The 15,264-nt window shown below is 51.7% G+C and overlaps 1 protein-coding gene across 3 annotated transcripts in view; it reads right to left on the reverse strand.

The window, feature by feature from the left end:
• Positions 1 to 15,264, reverse strand: part of HST (ARM repeat superfamily protein) — a 164,872-nt gene that overhangs the window by 29,388 nt on the left and 120,220 nt on the right. The gene's annotated exons all lie outside the window — the stretch shown is intronic.

The raw sequence follows: 15,264 nt of genomic DNA on the forward strand, positions 1-15,264 counted from the left end.
CTAGAGGAGGAGCAAAGAAGACGGGTGCGCGCTTTACATGTGAGAATTTGCGGTCTTAAAGACAAAGGCAATGTGGACGAAGAGGTAAAAGAACTCATGGCCTTGATGGGGGTTCATGAGCCGTCGCACACAAGAGCATGGAGAGCGGGCAACATAAAGAAAAATGGAAGCAGTGGGGAAACCTCAAAAGAAAGAGCACTCATCCTCCGTTTTCCCTCCATGGAAGCGAAGAAGTCCTTGAAGAAAAGACCAACTCTTAAAGAGATGGGCATCTTTCTCGGGGATGATCTCATCCTCTCGCAGATCGCTCATATGCAGGAAGTAATTCCGGAGATTAGAGCGGCAAGGGGAAAAGGCAAGATTGCCTTTTACCGAGATGGAAGAGTGGTAATACTAGAGCGACGCTCCACATGATGGTGCGAGACTTATGGGACCATACTCGAAGTGGATGCCTGGAACTGTAATGGATCTATGCGTCTTGATGTGGGTGCTTTTGAGGATAGCTTTACTGGAACAACATCATCTTTTACTCTGAGACACACCAGGCCCCTGGGCAATCCATGCCTCACATCAGTGGATACAGGTGGGAGACAGCTTACAGACAGGAGACACGCTCAGAGCACAGAGGACGGGGCTTGGGGGGAGTGGTAGTGTTATTTAGAGAAGATCTGCAACCATTGATACAGACAGCCCGTAGGGATAAGCAATCTAGGTACATGTGGGTGAGACTGAAAGCAGAGACAGGCAGATATCTTTACATTGCTATTTGCTACTTTCCCCCGAGTACATCAGTCTATGCATCACCCAGAGGACAATCCCCTTTTTCTATTCTGGATGATGACATATGGGAGTTCTCTAGAGATGGTGACATTATCATTCTAGGGGACTTCAATGCTAGGACTGCCCATCACCAGACAGTGTTTTATGATACTTCAGAGGAGATGCTGAGAGAGCTAGATGTTGTAGAGACGGGCCTGTCCAAACTATCACACGATGTGGAATATACTGAGTATGGGCGACACCTGATAGACATGGGCACCACACATGGATTGGCCATCTTGAATGGCCTACAGAGATTTCCTGCTGCGGGAGGTTTTACATGCTTCCCACACAGACATGGAGCCAGCACAGTGGACTATGTCATGGCACAGCCGAATCTCGTCTCTAGTATCCAGGATCTCACAGTTGGGCCCAGACCGGTCGGAGTGGTAGTGGATCATGCTCTAGTGTCGATGACAAAGTACGCATCATCTTTGGGAGACAGCCTGTATACAGGAGACACGATCGAAGCACAGAGGGCGGGGCTTGAGAGGAGTGGCAGTGTTATTCAGGGAGGAGCTGCAGCCATTGATACATATAGCTCACAGGGATGAGCAAGCTAGGTACATGTGGGTGAGATTGAGAGCAGATACAGGCAGATATCTTTACATTGCTATTTGCTACTTTCTCCCGAGTACGTCAGTATATGCACCACCTAAAGGACAATCCCCTTTTTCTATCTTGGATGATGACATATGGGAGTTCTCTAGAGATGGTGACATTATCATTCTAGGGGACTTCAATGCTAGGACTGCCCATCATCAAACAGTGTTTTATGATACCTGAGAGGAGATGCTGAGAGAGTTGGATGTGGTGGAGACAGGCCTATCTAGACTATCGCAGGATGGGGAATACACTGAATATGGACGGCACTTGATAGACATGGGGATTGTACATGGATTGGCCATCTTGAATGGCCTACAGAGATTTCCCGCTGCAGGAGGTTTCACATGCTTTCCACACAAACACGGAGCCAGCACAGTGGATTATGTCATGGCACAGCCAAGCCTCATCTCTAGTATCCAGGATCTCACTGTTGGGCCCAGACCTGTTGGGGTAGCGGTGGATCATGCTCTTGTGTCGTTGACCATCTCTTTCCAGTTCAGTGTAGCACACAGGCCACGGGCAGCTGCCCCTACTCGCTACACCTTCACGCGGGAGACGGACTCTGTATACATAGATGGGATATACAGACGCTTGTGCACTGAGGAGCCAAGACGACCTCTGGAGGAGCTTACTACTATACTTACACAGACTTTACATGATGCAGCAACAGAGGCATACCCACACAATCAGCCTGAGTAGAGACGCCGTTCTAGGAGCATGCCCCAGAACAGCTGGTATGATGCGGAATGCCGCGAGACTAGAGCTAGACTTCAGAGGGAGGTGCGTTTGGGAGACATCACTCACAGGCAGTCACAGATTGACTTCCGACGCCTAGTGCGGCGGAAGAAAAGGGCATTTTTGGCTCGACTAGAGCAGGATCTTTACCAGCTATTCTTGAGTCAGGACTCACGTGAGGTGTGGCGGCTCTTTCATGAGCAATCCCCCCCCCCCCCCCCCCCGCCATTACCTCTACAGAGACTTGGGGACAATGCGCATCATCTTTGTACACAGTTTCTGGATAGCCGCCCCTCCCCGACCCCCCCGATCCATGCCCACACACATGTGCTTTTTTCACCGCTGAGATGGTGAGGAAGGCCATTGACAGGATGAGGACTGGGAGAGCATATGATCATGATGGCTTAGTGGCTGAGCATTTCATGCATGCCAGAGATCTACTAGCAGAGCTTCTAGCAGTTATGTTTAGCCGTGCCATGTGTGAGGGCTTACCTGATACTTGGAGCCTTTCTACGATTGTACCCATCTTCAAGTCAGGAGACCCTATGGAGCCTAGGAATTATCGCACTATCATGATTGGACACACATTGGCACGGTTGTACGCATCCATTCTTGAGCAGCAGCTGAGTAGATGGGCAGAGAGGGAAGGGATACGTGCAGCTGGGCAGGCAGGTTTTAGGAGAGGCTTTTCTACTCTTGACCATATCTTGACACTCAGAGCCATCGTTGAGGAGGGCAGATCACATGGGAGACGGATCTATTGTAGCTTTGTGGACTTCCGCAAAGCATTTGACACAGTACCGAGAGCTAGATTGATGCGCAGATTACAGGGAGAATGGGAGTACCCACAGAGCTCATTTGGGGGATCATGGCATTGTACAGGTCAGTAGTGGGGCACGTACGCACCTCAGAGGGTTTGTCCGCACCGGCTCACTCCACTATTGGTGTGAAGCAAGGCTGCCCGCTCTCTCCTACTCTATTTGGTATGTATGTGGATGAGGTTGCTCACTACATTGAGAGAGATGGTGATAGAGGTGCACAGCTGGCAGGGACATGGATTCCACTATTGCTCTATGCTGATGATATTGTGTTGAACTCCGACTCTCCAGAGGGGATGCAACGTCACTTGGATGCTCTGCATAGATTTGCCCACGCAAGTGGTTTGTCTGTCAACCTTGGTAAAACCAAGGTCATGGTATTTAATACGACCCCACAGTGGATAGGAGGTCAGCGCCTGCATTCACATACGGCCAGGAGACGGTGGACTACACAGATGCTTACACTTACCTTGGAGTGGTTTTTAGTGGACCAGCATTTTCACTGAGGAGAGCAGCAGAGACTAGATTGATCAGAGCCCATGCAACATTGGGCAGATTGGAGAGGATGTGTTCACAGGTTCAGTTTCAGGAGCCTCGGATGAAGCTCTAATTATATGACACTTTAGTGGGGTCTGCATTGCTTCATGGAGCTGAGATATGGGGACCTTCATTGGATCATCACGGGAGGACGGGTCGCACTGATGGGTGGGGGGACATGGAGAAGCCTTTGGTCTCTATGATCTCGCGGCTCATTAGAGCCAAGGCTTCAGTACCACGTGCCATTATCCGAGCAGAGCTTGCTGCCCCCCCCCCCCACTAGTAGTCGAGGAACTTACCAGATCTGTCTCCTTCATACACCCGCATGTGGGAACTTCCCAGAGACAGATATGACCGCCTTGCACTTGAGCCCTCTCGACAGTTAGCCATGGCGGGAGATACAGCATGCTGGTATGGTGAAATGACATCATGGTCTCAGGCGCATGGGTTCAGCATAGACAGATTGCCCCCCTTCCAGTACTCATTAGAGGCACCCTCTCTGACTCTTACACAGTCCGAGACCACCAGGCTCATCCGACAGGACATGGCTCAGCTAGACATCAAGAAGACATGGATACAACCAGCACAGGAGCTGGGCACGAAGATGGCTTTCTACAGAGAGCATCTTCTCCAGCTTACAGAGGACGGTTTTGTGACGAGGCCCAGATACATGGACACTCACTTGTCTCATGGGATACGATGTGCTATTGGCCAGATACGTACATCTTCACACCAGCTGCGGATCGAGACTGGGAGATACAGTGGAGTACCAACAGAGGCCAAGACATGTCCCCTGTGTGGCATGGAGCCAGAGACAGAGTTGCACTACACATGCCACTGCCCCGTCTACTACGAGATACGAGGCCGCTTCCACTGCTTGTTCAGAGAGGGCTTTGGACCACTCTCCAAAGTCATGCAGTACGAGGATCAGAGATGCTTGGGTTTGTTTCTACTCGAGCTGCACTGACACAGCGAGAGCTTGATGAGAGGAGAGGCTAGCCAGTCTCAGAGACACATCACAGACTTCTTTAGAGCAGACACTGGACACCCGGACGTGTCACTACCACAGCAGAGCTCGTCGCCTCACCCCAGAGGCACACTGATCGACCAGGCGACCGAGCTGGGAAGATCCAGACGCCCACGACTGCGGAGGACTACACAGCATTGACGAAGGCTGCATCAGAGGCTTCAGATCACTTTGGCCCGCCATGCACGACGCCCGGTCAGACTACTGACCATGGAGGATATTGATGAGATCCGCAAGCGACCGATGCTCGATCTCTTGTGATTTAGCTACCCCAGCTAGCTGCTCTGCCCCGTTCACACCTAGCAGTCCAGGATCCCATAGTATATTTGTTTTGTCATTTTGTTACTCTGACTTTGTATCAGATCCACCACATTGTAACTTTTTCGTCTCATAGGTCACTTTGTCCTTTTGAAGACCTTAATATAACATTTCATTTCATTTCATCTCTCTCTCTCTCTCTCTCTCTCCAAGGGGATTTCAATGCCCGTACAAGCAGCTCACAGACGGTCTTCTATGACACCTAAGAGGAGATGCTTAGAGAGTTAGAGCAAGAGGAGATGGGACTTGAGAGACGCTCACACGACAGAGAGCATACAGAGTATGGGAGATACCTGAGGGAGATGACGTCTACTCATAGTTTAGCCATACTGAATGGCTTACCGACCTTCCCATTGTCTCCAGGTTTTACTTGTTTTCCACATAGACATGGGTCCAGCACTGTAGACTATGTTCTGACACATCCGAGCTTTATCTCTCACATCCAGAATTTCACAGTGGGGCCCAGGCCTGTAGGGATAGCAGTAGATCGTGCACTTTTGACATTATCAATCTCCTTTGAGTAAAGTACATCTCAGGCCTCACGGGGTGGTAGACATCCACGCTATACTTTTACACAAGAGACTGACTCAGTCTATGTAGAGGAGATACGTAGGCTTTTATGCACATCAGAGCCAGTATCCACAGTGGAGGAGATCACATCTATGCTGACAGTGACATTACATGGGGCAGCGACATAGGCATACCCACACACTCAGCCTGATCAAAGACGTCGTTCTGAGCACATGCCTCAGAACAGCTGGTATGATGAGGAGTGTCGACAGAGTAGAGCTCACATACAGCGGGAGCTTACATTGAGAGTGATCACCTATAGACAGTCTCGTATTGCTACACGACGACTAGTGCGACGGAAAAAGAGACTTTCTTGGTCCAGATGGAGCAAGATTTATATCAGCTCTTCCTTAGTAGAGATTCAGGAGAGGCTTGGCGTCTATTCCATGAGCAGTCTCCCCCACCTGTGATTACTTCTACAGAGATATGGGGGCAGTATGCAGCATCTTTATACACTGTACCTGGACAACCACCACTACCAGATCCACCACAACCATGTCCGGCTACGAGCACCTTCTTTACCACTGAGATGGTAAAAGGAGGCCATTGACAGGATGAAGACCAGACGGGCACAGGATCATGAGGGTTTGGTAGCAGAGCACATTATACATGCTGGCAGTTTAGAGAGGATTTGTTCGCAGGTTCAGTTCCAGGAACCTCGAACAAAGCTCTGGCTTTTCTACACTTTGGTCGCTTCAGTTATGCACTACGGGGTTCAGGTTTGGGGACCGTCTGTTGACAGTGCTGGATGGAGTAATATGGAGAGACCCTTGATATCTATGATTTCTAGGCTGATTAGAGCAAAGGCCTCAGTCCCACATGACATCATACGAGCGGAGCTGGCTGCCCCACCTATGGAGGTTGAGGCTCTCACCAGATCAGTATCATTTGTACACAGCTTATGGGACACCACCAGGGACAGGTATGCCAGGCTTGCTCGTGAGTCATCTAGACAGCTGGCATTACAGGGAGATACATCATGTTGGTATGCACAGATGAGCTCATGGTTTCAGAATGGACAGGCTGCCCCCTTTCCAGTATTCTCTTGAAGCACCATCTTTGGCTCTTACACAGATGGAGACTACTAGACTCATTCGGCAGGATCTTATCCAGCTTGATAGCAAGAGGACATGGATAGAGCCATTACACGAGTTGGGTACGAAGAGGGTTTTCTATAGAGAGCATCTTCTCCAACTCACGACAGACGGATTTGTCACACGCCCCAGTTACATGGACACACATCTATCTCATGGGTTACGGTGTGCTATAGGCCAGATTCGCACATCTTCACACTAGCTTGGGATTGAGACAGGTAGATTCAGAGGCATACTAGCAAACAGTAGGATATGTCAGTTATGCCATGCAGAGCCAGAGACAGAGTTTCACTACATATGTCGCTGCAGAATCTACTATGAGATACGGGGACGCTTTCATTGTTTATTCAAAGATGGTTTTGACTCGTTAGATAGAGTCATGAGATATCAGGATCAAAGATGTCTCGGATTATTCCTACTTGAGATACAGAGACATAGAGACGCTCTATTGAGTGGGCAAAGACAGAGACAGTCCCAGAGACGCATCTCAGATTTCTGCAGCCCGAGTACCATAGAGGCAGAGGGGACACCACCATCACAGAGCTCGGTTCCCACCCATACACACACCAGCGGTACTCTCATTGATCGAGCTATATAGTTAGGGAGATAGAGACAACCGCGACTGGGGAGGGGAGCCACGCAGCACCGGCGGAGATTGCGGCAGAGGATCCACAAGATTCTAGCACAACACCCAGAGTGTCGATCAGGATAGGCTTCATGCTACTGCTATATTGTATCATGGTGACACTTATCCCCACTTTGTACCTTTATGGCATGATACCATTGATCAGCCTACCAGCCACCCATAAGAGTCGGTAGCACTCCTATCAGTTTCTTTGTTTGTAGTTTTCTTTGTTTGTACCCAGACTTGGTACTAGACTCATCATTGTAATCAGTTGGTCTCATAGGTCATTTTGGCCTTTTGTAGACGTTAATATATCATTTCAGATCAGCCTACCAGCGACCCATAGGAGTCGGTAGCACTCCTATCAGTTTCTTTGTTTGTAGTTTTCTTTGTTTGTACCCAGACTTGGTACTAGACTCATCATTGTAATCAGTTGGTCTCATAGGTCATTTTGGCCTTTTGTAGACGTTAATATATCATTTCATTTCATTTCATCTCTCTCTCTCTCTCTCTCTCTCTCTCTCTCTCTCTCTCTCTCTCTCTCTCTCTCTCTCATAAATAAATAAAATTAGATTCACTTATAGCAATTCTACGCATGCGGCCACAATGGTCATAGCTTGTTCATACTTAATTTCGAATCTGAGCCAAAAACACCTATTCCTACTGGACTCAAGGGGGTCAATTTGCAATGAGTAGCGGATTCTTTGCAAGATATGCAAGATTTGCAAGAAATGCTCATGATTGCAAGGGACATGATAAAGACTGCGCGCGATGGCTCCATCTTTTATGCTAGCCAACATAGGCAACCCCTAGAGCTCCAAGAGGATATGTCAGTGTAACATGGGTCACTGCTCGGACTTCTGTTAAGAAAACTTAGCTATGTATGCTAAAATACAGTGCATCTAGGGGAAATCTTGTGTCCACTTAACCGAAGGCTGAAAGGACAGCTCTGAAGAAATTTTGGCTACTTATTTTGCTTACTAGTCTGACAGACTTAAGTTTATGGCTTTATAAAATCTTCAATGAGGATATTTCCCTCACTGTACAAAGGAGTTTTGAACCTATTGGGATTGGAGGACTTCTGATGACAAAGTTTCAGCTGTCAATGTTTTGCTTTGCATGGTATTATAGATGTTTGTTCTAGGAGTGACTTACTATATTAATGTGATGGACTCAATAGATGGCCGGTAAAAATCTCTGGCTTATATTGTGGGTCTCAGGTAATTTACTGTGGATGTATGTCCTCAACTTATTAATTTGCGCTTCCTTTTGAGGTGAAGGTAGCCAAGGATCATCAAGCCTAAGGTCATCATCTGTGTCATTAACACGCTCATAATCAGAAGAGGTTATGGAATCCGATGGCTGAGGGTCAGGATGGCACAGGGGGGTATAAGAGGGGGAGGAGGGACTGGCGGCGGGTCAGGAGCTGCCATACTTTTTTTTTTTCGAGAAAAAGATCCTTCTATTAGTTACTGAAAACTGCCCATAGGGCTACACCACCTCTGCAAGAGAGGGCTACAACAAGCATGATGGGGAGACTCTCCCAATGAAAAGAACAGCATATATACAATGAGGCTAAATCAAGAGATGGGAGGAGGGAAGAGCCACACAAGTGGACAGTACTGCCATCTGGGCACCCCCTGGACTATGGTGTAGAAAGGCCCAGGCCGCCAGAGTCGAAGGAAAGCCTCGCGGCGCTCCCACGTGCGGTCGGAGCTGCCCTGTAGTCCCTCAAGCTGTCCTCTGAGAGTATGGATCAGCTCTAGCCAAAAGTCACGAACAGTCTCTGCTGGTGGCACAGGGCGAGCCTCAGATGCGGAAACAGCGGGCCCGCCAGATGAACCAGAGAGCTAGGCCATTGATGAGCTCCCAACACTCCTCTCTCTCACTGCACCACTCCTATGGAGTAAGCTCTGTAGCAGGCTAGAGTGTAGGTCGCCCCCCCCTGCATCACTATCATCCTGCTGGTGAAAGATAGCTCAAACTGAAGTGCCGGGCCCGTGAGGGTGGACCAAGCCGCTGCCCCCCAAGTGTACTGTCGAGCCGTGGAGAGGGAAGGCATCAGCCGAAGAACTCGTAGCCACACCTGCTCGGCCGAGGGATAGTCCCAAAGACAGTGACGCTGACTCTCCACCAACTGGTCACAGGCTGCACATGCAGCCGAGAGACCACTATGCACAAGCCAGCTCCCTACTGTTGTGGCTATGTGTGAAACCAGCCACTGGAACAAAGTGACGCGCCTCGGTTGTCTGGAGTCCCACAGCCTCTGGCAAAAGGCTGCCAAGAACTCAATTGTGAGGCCCTCCTCCTGCCAATGACGTGCTGCAGCGGGGCGGGCCTCTCTCTGTGCTGCAAGTATATGATGACCAAGCTGAACAATGTACTGAAAGAAGGGGACTCCTGGGCGGTCTGCAGAAGAGAAAGGGTCCCTCCATAACCACTCACCAGGATCCCACTGTACTCGTGCCAATGGACAACACTCCCAAGCCAATAGCCTCCAGTGTCCAGTCTCAAGAGCTGCTGGGTCAGGGTCTATGACGCAAGTCCTCCCACAGATGCCCACAACTCGGATCCTCTGGAAACAACACTCTGCTACCTGCGGGGCCTCTACTGCAACTCACTGTAACCGTCCCCCACCCTGAAGCTCGAAGAACAGGGCTCGGACAGTCTCTGAGCAGGCCCTGATTGAAATGAGAACCTCCAGTCGTGTGAAGGCTCCCATCTAACGGGGTGCTACTGGCTCGAGAGGTGTGAGCCACTCAGTTGGAACTGACTCTGAGATGTCCTGACACATGCTCTGCACCCCTCTCATGCCCTATAGCTGGACACCCTGCACCTCCTCAGACAAACCTGTGAACTCAAGCCAGTCCCCTAGAGAACGCGCTGGACCTGCTGCCATGGGACCCCAAGAAACATCAGGCCGACTCCCAACCAAGTGGCCTCTCTGAGTGCTAACCATGGGGTTCCAGACGAGGGGCTGTCGTAGGCGCTCCTCCGTGCACGTCGGCTGTCTCTGCTCTAGGCCACGCCGTAAGAGCTCCCAAGATCGAAGCAGACTCACAGCGAATCGGTCCTCCAGTCTCCTGCTCAAACCAACTCGACGCAACTCTGTAAAGATCCATCTGGTCGAAGGTTGCCAAGGGCCTCCTGACTGAGGCACCCTTGCACAAAGCCTCTGCAGTAAGAATTCCTTCCAGGGCTCCTCGCCTAGAAGAAGTCCTCTGACGACGAACTTCCCAAGAAGGGCTCTGCTCTGCTGTGCTGGATCAATGATCCCAAGCCCTCCCTGAGAACAAGGAAGTGTGATGCTCGACCAAGCCACCTTGGCTCGGGCAATCTGAGTGTCACGACCTGACCAAAGGAAGTTCCTGATCAGCCTCTCAACCTGGCTGATACAAGAACTCCAGCAAGAAGTGATGTACCCCATAGTCGCCAACAACACCTGGTTGGCAACTACTACTCTACCAGCCAGTGAAAGTCGTGCTGAGCTCCAATGTAACAGCTTTCTCCTGATGGACAGGAGAAGAGGAGCAATCTGCTGCTCGGGGGACAAGTCCAAACCAACCTGACAACCCAAGTACCGAACTGCAGTCCCTGGAGGAATCCACGTGAAACCCTCTCCTGGCATCCAATCTGGCACAGGAGCACTCCAAACCGAGAAAGCCACTGTCTTTCTCCAGTTGATCAGTGCGCCCAATGCACAGCAGAAGGTCTCCAAAGCCTGCTCACATCTGTGAAGATTGGCCTCCTGGCCCTCTAAGTACAAGGCTGAGTCGTCGGCAAACTCAGCGTCCAGAAGCTCACCTCCCCGTATAGGGAGTGCTAAGCCCCTCAGACCAACCTGCTGTGACACCAAAAATCTGCTCATCACCTCCGCATAGAACAGAAAGAGAAAGGGGGCAGGAGGACATCCCTGTCTGACAGATCGTGTGAGCATGAAGCGCTCACCTCTACCTCCTGTCAAAAGCACCTGACTGTGAGCCTGTCTGTACAAAGCTGACACCCCTCTGATCCAAGCATCTGAGAAACCCATCCTGCGTAGAGTGCCCTCTAGAAAGTCCCAGTCAACTCTGTCGTATGCCTTCTCAAAATCAAGAAGAAGAATCACAAGGTCCTCCCCACGGAGCCGTGCCAGGGCAGAAGCCTCCCAGAAAGTGAAGATGTTGTCAAGGATACTGCGTTCCTTGACAAAACCTGTCTGAGTCCCATGTATAAGGCTCTCCAAAAGTGGCTGAATCCTCAAACTCAGAGCCTTGGCAAGAATTTTGTAGGCTGAGTTGAGGATGGTGATGGAGCGCCACTATCAATCTCATCCAAGGAGCCACCCTCCTTCGGAATGAGGTAAATCAAGCCCTCACTCATGCTATCCGGCATCACTCCTGTGTGCAGAATGTACTGAAAGGCACTACAAAGATCTGTGCCAAGCAGGTCCCAGTACTCCAAGAAGAAACTGGGAGTCAGCCCATCCTCACCTGGACAGCTACCACGAGGTAGGGTCGTAAGAGCCGTGTGCAACTCCTCAAGCTGAAGAGACATCTCTAGTCTCTGGGGCATCTCCTCAGTCACAAGACAAGGCATCTATGCCCAAACCTGCTCTCTGCATGCATCCTGCCGCTCTGACTGGGACTCAGCCGACAGTAACTCACGGTAAAAGTCAGTAGCAACTGCACGCATATCCTCTAGCTCACAAACAACTGACCCATCGGGCCTCCTCAACTGATTGACCTTGGCATGCGAGTGCCGAGGTCCCACTGTCTCAAAAAAAACACCTGTCACTCTGTCACCCACCTGAGTCCACTGAGATGCCTGTCGGTGAAAGGCAAACTCATGACGCCTCTCCTCTGTGCAAGCAAGCTCCTGTCGAGCCTGCTGTAACTGCTCCTCCAACCATGGACTGTCTGGATGCTGCTCCTGCATCCTCTGTAGTGAAGCAATGCCTCGTCTGAGACGCTGCTCCTCCTCTCTCGCTACAGCCCGTCGAGCCAGAGACTCTTGGAGAAAAAAGTGGCGAAGCTCAGCTAGGCCTAAGGCCACTCTGTCTGCAGGTAGAGCCTGGCTGTCAATGCCCTCTGTCCAAAGAGCCTCTACCCTCTCTCTGAGTGCTCAGTCCAACAAGACCCGCTCTGGGATGCGAAGCATCATGCTCCCACTCCTCTGCCTGTCTGCCACTGTGAGGATCACTGGTGCATGGTCCGAGAAGGATGTCCCTGCCAGGATGCCCACTGATCCCCCCAAGTCACTGAAGTGGTCACTAGTGTAGAAGCGATCTATCCGCAATAGATTCACTCCACCCACTCTGCGGTCCGACCTAGAGAAGGCAAGACTCTCTGGAGGCCTCACAAAGCCATAGTGCTGCCATGTATCCGAGACCCTCAAAGTCATACACAACCTCTCCCAAGCTGCTAACTCGACTCCATGCACAGTAGCATGGCTGCCTCCAATCCTGTCAGAAGGGTCCTCCAACATGTTGAAGTCCCCCCCTACACACCAATGGTCAGCCTGTGGCAAATACTCAACAAACTGTGACCAAAACTTTGCACGAGCACTCGCCACATTGGGCGCATAGATGTTCAGGAAGCCCACAAGGCCACCCTGAACTTGCATAGTAATCCACTGAGCCCTGCCTGGCACAATAATCCCTGTGCCCACAATGGCCTGCTACAATGAGTCCGCAATAGTCATACACACCTCACCCTGGATGCCTCCAAGTCCAAAAGCAGTTGACCAAAAGGTATCATATCGTCTACGCAAAATCTAACCACATCGCCGAATGCGGCTCTCAGACAGATGGTGCTCCTGTAGCATAAGGAGATCAATCTCTCCTCCCACAAGGCAACGTTGAAGCTCTTGACGCAATCGGCCCCGCTGTCGCTGAAACTGGGGCCCACCTAGTCCCTGCACGTTCCACGAGACGATCCTCATGGGGAGCGAGAGAGAACAGATGCTGCCGCAGCAGCAAGACGGGCTATCTTCGAGGCTGGCTTGGATGGGGAGTAATCCGCATCCGAGCGTCCTCTAGATAGGCGAGACTGTAGTGAGTGCCTAGTCCAAGCCCAAGCAGAGCGAGCCGTGCGTAAAGCAACCTCCTCTGTCAAGGAGTCCTCATGAATGTATACATAGCAAGGCAAACACAGCGTATCAACAAAAAAGTACACCACAATGTGCCTACATCCTGCTGAGTCTGGGGGTGTCACCGCAAACTTGGCCAGTGGCCACAACGTCTACAGTAAATCTGTAACTCCAAGTTCTCCCATGTGGTGAGAGAACTCGAGAATCTGTGTATGCAACCATCCCACCACTGAGTCGAGGGACCACTCTGTCTCGGTCCTACCAGAGAGGGGGAAGGAGAAACCAACTGCTGAGTCCAAGGCCTCTGTCCCCCTAGCGGCGAGGAACAAAGCATGGACCCTGAAGCAGGCTACCTCGTGGTTGCTGCAGAATCGCCGAGAAAGCGAGTGAACCCGTAGTCGAAGAAATCCCAGCGGCGCCAGAGGTCAATGCTCGTCAGACCACGAGGGATAGCTGCAAGGGAAGATGTCTGAATCTGCAGAGGGGGCCGCAAGAAGCGCTGACCCTCTCTCGCTAGGCGACTCGTGGCAAAGGCGCTGCCAAGAGATCTCCTAGCCGCCGGCAAGGGACCAGTCTCCTGAGTCAACTGTGGAACTGGAGCAGGAGGGGGGGGGGGGGGGGGTAAGGAGCTGGAGAGGGCGGGGGGAAGGAAAAGCGGGGTGGGGCGAAAGAGGTAGAGGGGCGAGGTGGGGAGTGGACGGGAGCAGAGGGCGGGGGGGGGGGATGAGGAGGAGGAGGGGAACTTTGAAGGGGGGGCGGCTGGCGAGGGTGGAGCGGAGGTGGAGGCTGGCGTAGGGGGCTCCTCCTGCTCAAGAGGACCAAAGCGGTTCCCCGTGGGAACCCACTGCTGCTGAGTAGGCACCTGAGGGCCACTTTGAGTGTCAGGTTGTCGCTGTGGCCCCTGGCGTCGACGGCCACGGGCCTGCTGCCACCCCTCCTCCGCTGGAGCCCCAGGCTCGGAGGGTGACTCTGAATGTGTGCGCTATGCCGCTGGCTGTGGCTGCGGCCCAGCCTTGGCAAGCTGGGGCTGAGGCTGAGGTGCAGGTCGTGGCCTCCTCCGTGGACAGGCCTTCGCTAGGTGGCCCATTTGTCTGCAAATGAAGCACTGGTTCGGAAGACCCGAGTCCTCCACACTCTGTCTAACCTAACCCCCACTCACCCGAGGCAAAAGGATGACCTTCGGGAGCGTGTGGGTATCTCTGACCAAAACTCGAACTGAGGGGATGCCAGCCGCCTTGGCAGCTACTGATGCTGCCGTACGAGGTGTCTCCAGGACAGTCCCGATGGCAGAGCCAATCCTAGAGAGAAGTGGTAGGTACTCCCTCCGTAAACCCGGAAAGCAGACTGAGATGGGAATGTCTGCCTCCTCTACTAGCACATCCGAAGTCGGGTCAAAACCATGTCGCCACTGTCGAAAGTGGGCGCGTGATGCTCGGATGGCCAATGGACTCATAGCTATGACCTTGGAAGCCATCTCGGAGGTCTCAAACTCGATCTGGTAGTACCCCCGTCCGAGAATCTGGACATCCAAGATCTTGCCCACCTCTGCGAGAAGGCGGGCCTGGAGAAGGTCACGCAGCTCTCCTCTACTGGGTCGGGTGCCGAGAATCTTGCAAATGACCGAGGTCGCCTGCAGACGCTCTACCTCTGCGGCTAGGCTCGCTTGCTCTGTCGGTGAGAGAGCAAGTCGAATGGTGGGCTCAGCGGTGTCGGGTGGGGGGGCTTCGGAGGAGTCCCTCTGGGGTGGAGCATGAGCCTCCATTAGTGTCTGCTGCTCTGAAGGAGAAGGGCAGACCGGGAGCTGCCATACTCGTGCTTTTGTTTCTATAATCTCTTTGGTTTTAACGCATGCCTGTGTGTATTGCTTTTGTGAGCACCCAAAGCCAGCTTTGGGGGGCTTTTGTAAGGCAAGTACTGTAGACACAGTACATCAAGTGCAGAGTTTTGCAACAAAGCAGTAGTACTCACACAGAGTCCCCTAGTACTACTGTACAAACTTTAGAGACATAGCCAACCAACTTGCCCAATCATTCTGGCCATCAACAT

Source organism: Adiantum capillus-veneris, chromosome 13, assembly GCF_014529385.1.
Source record: "Adiantum capillus-veneris isolate H3 chromosome 13, ASM1452938v2, whole genome shotgun sequence".
NCBI lineage: Eukaryota > Viridiplantae > Streptophyta > Polypodiopsida > Polypodiales > Pteridaceae > Adiantum > Adiantum capillus-veneris.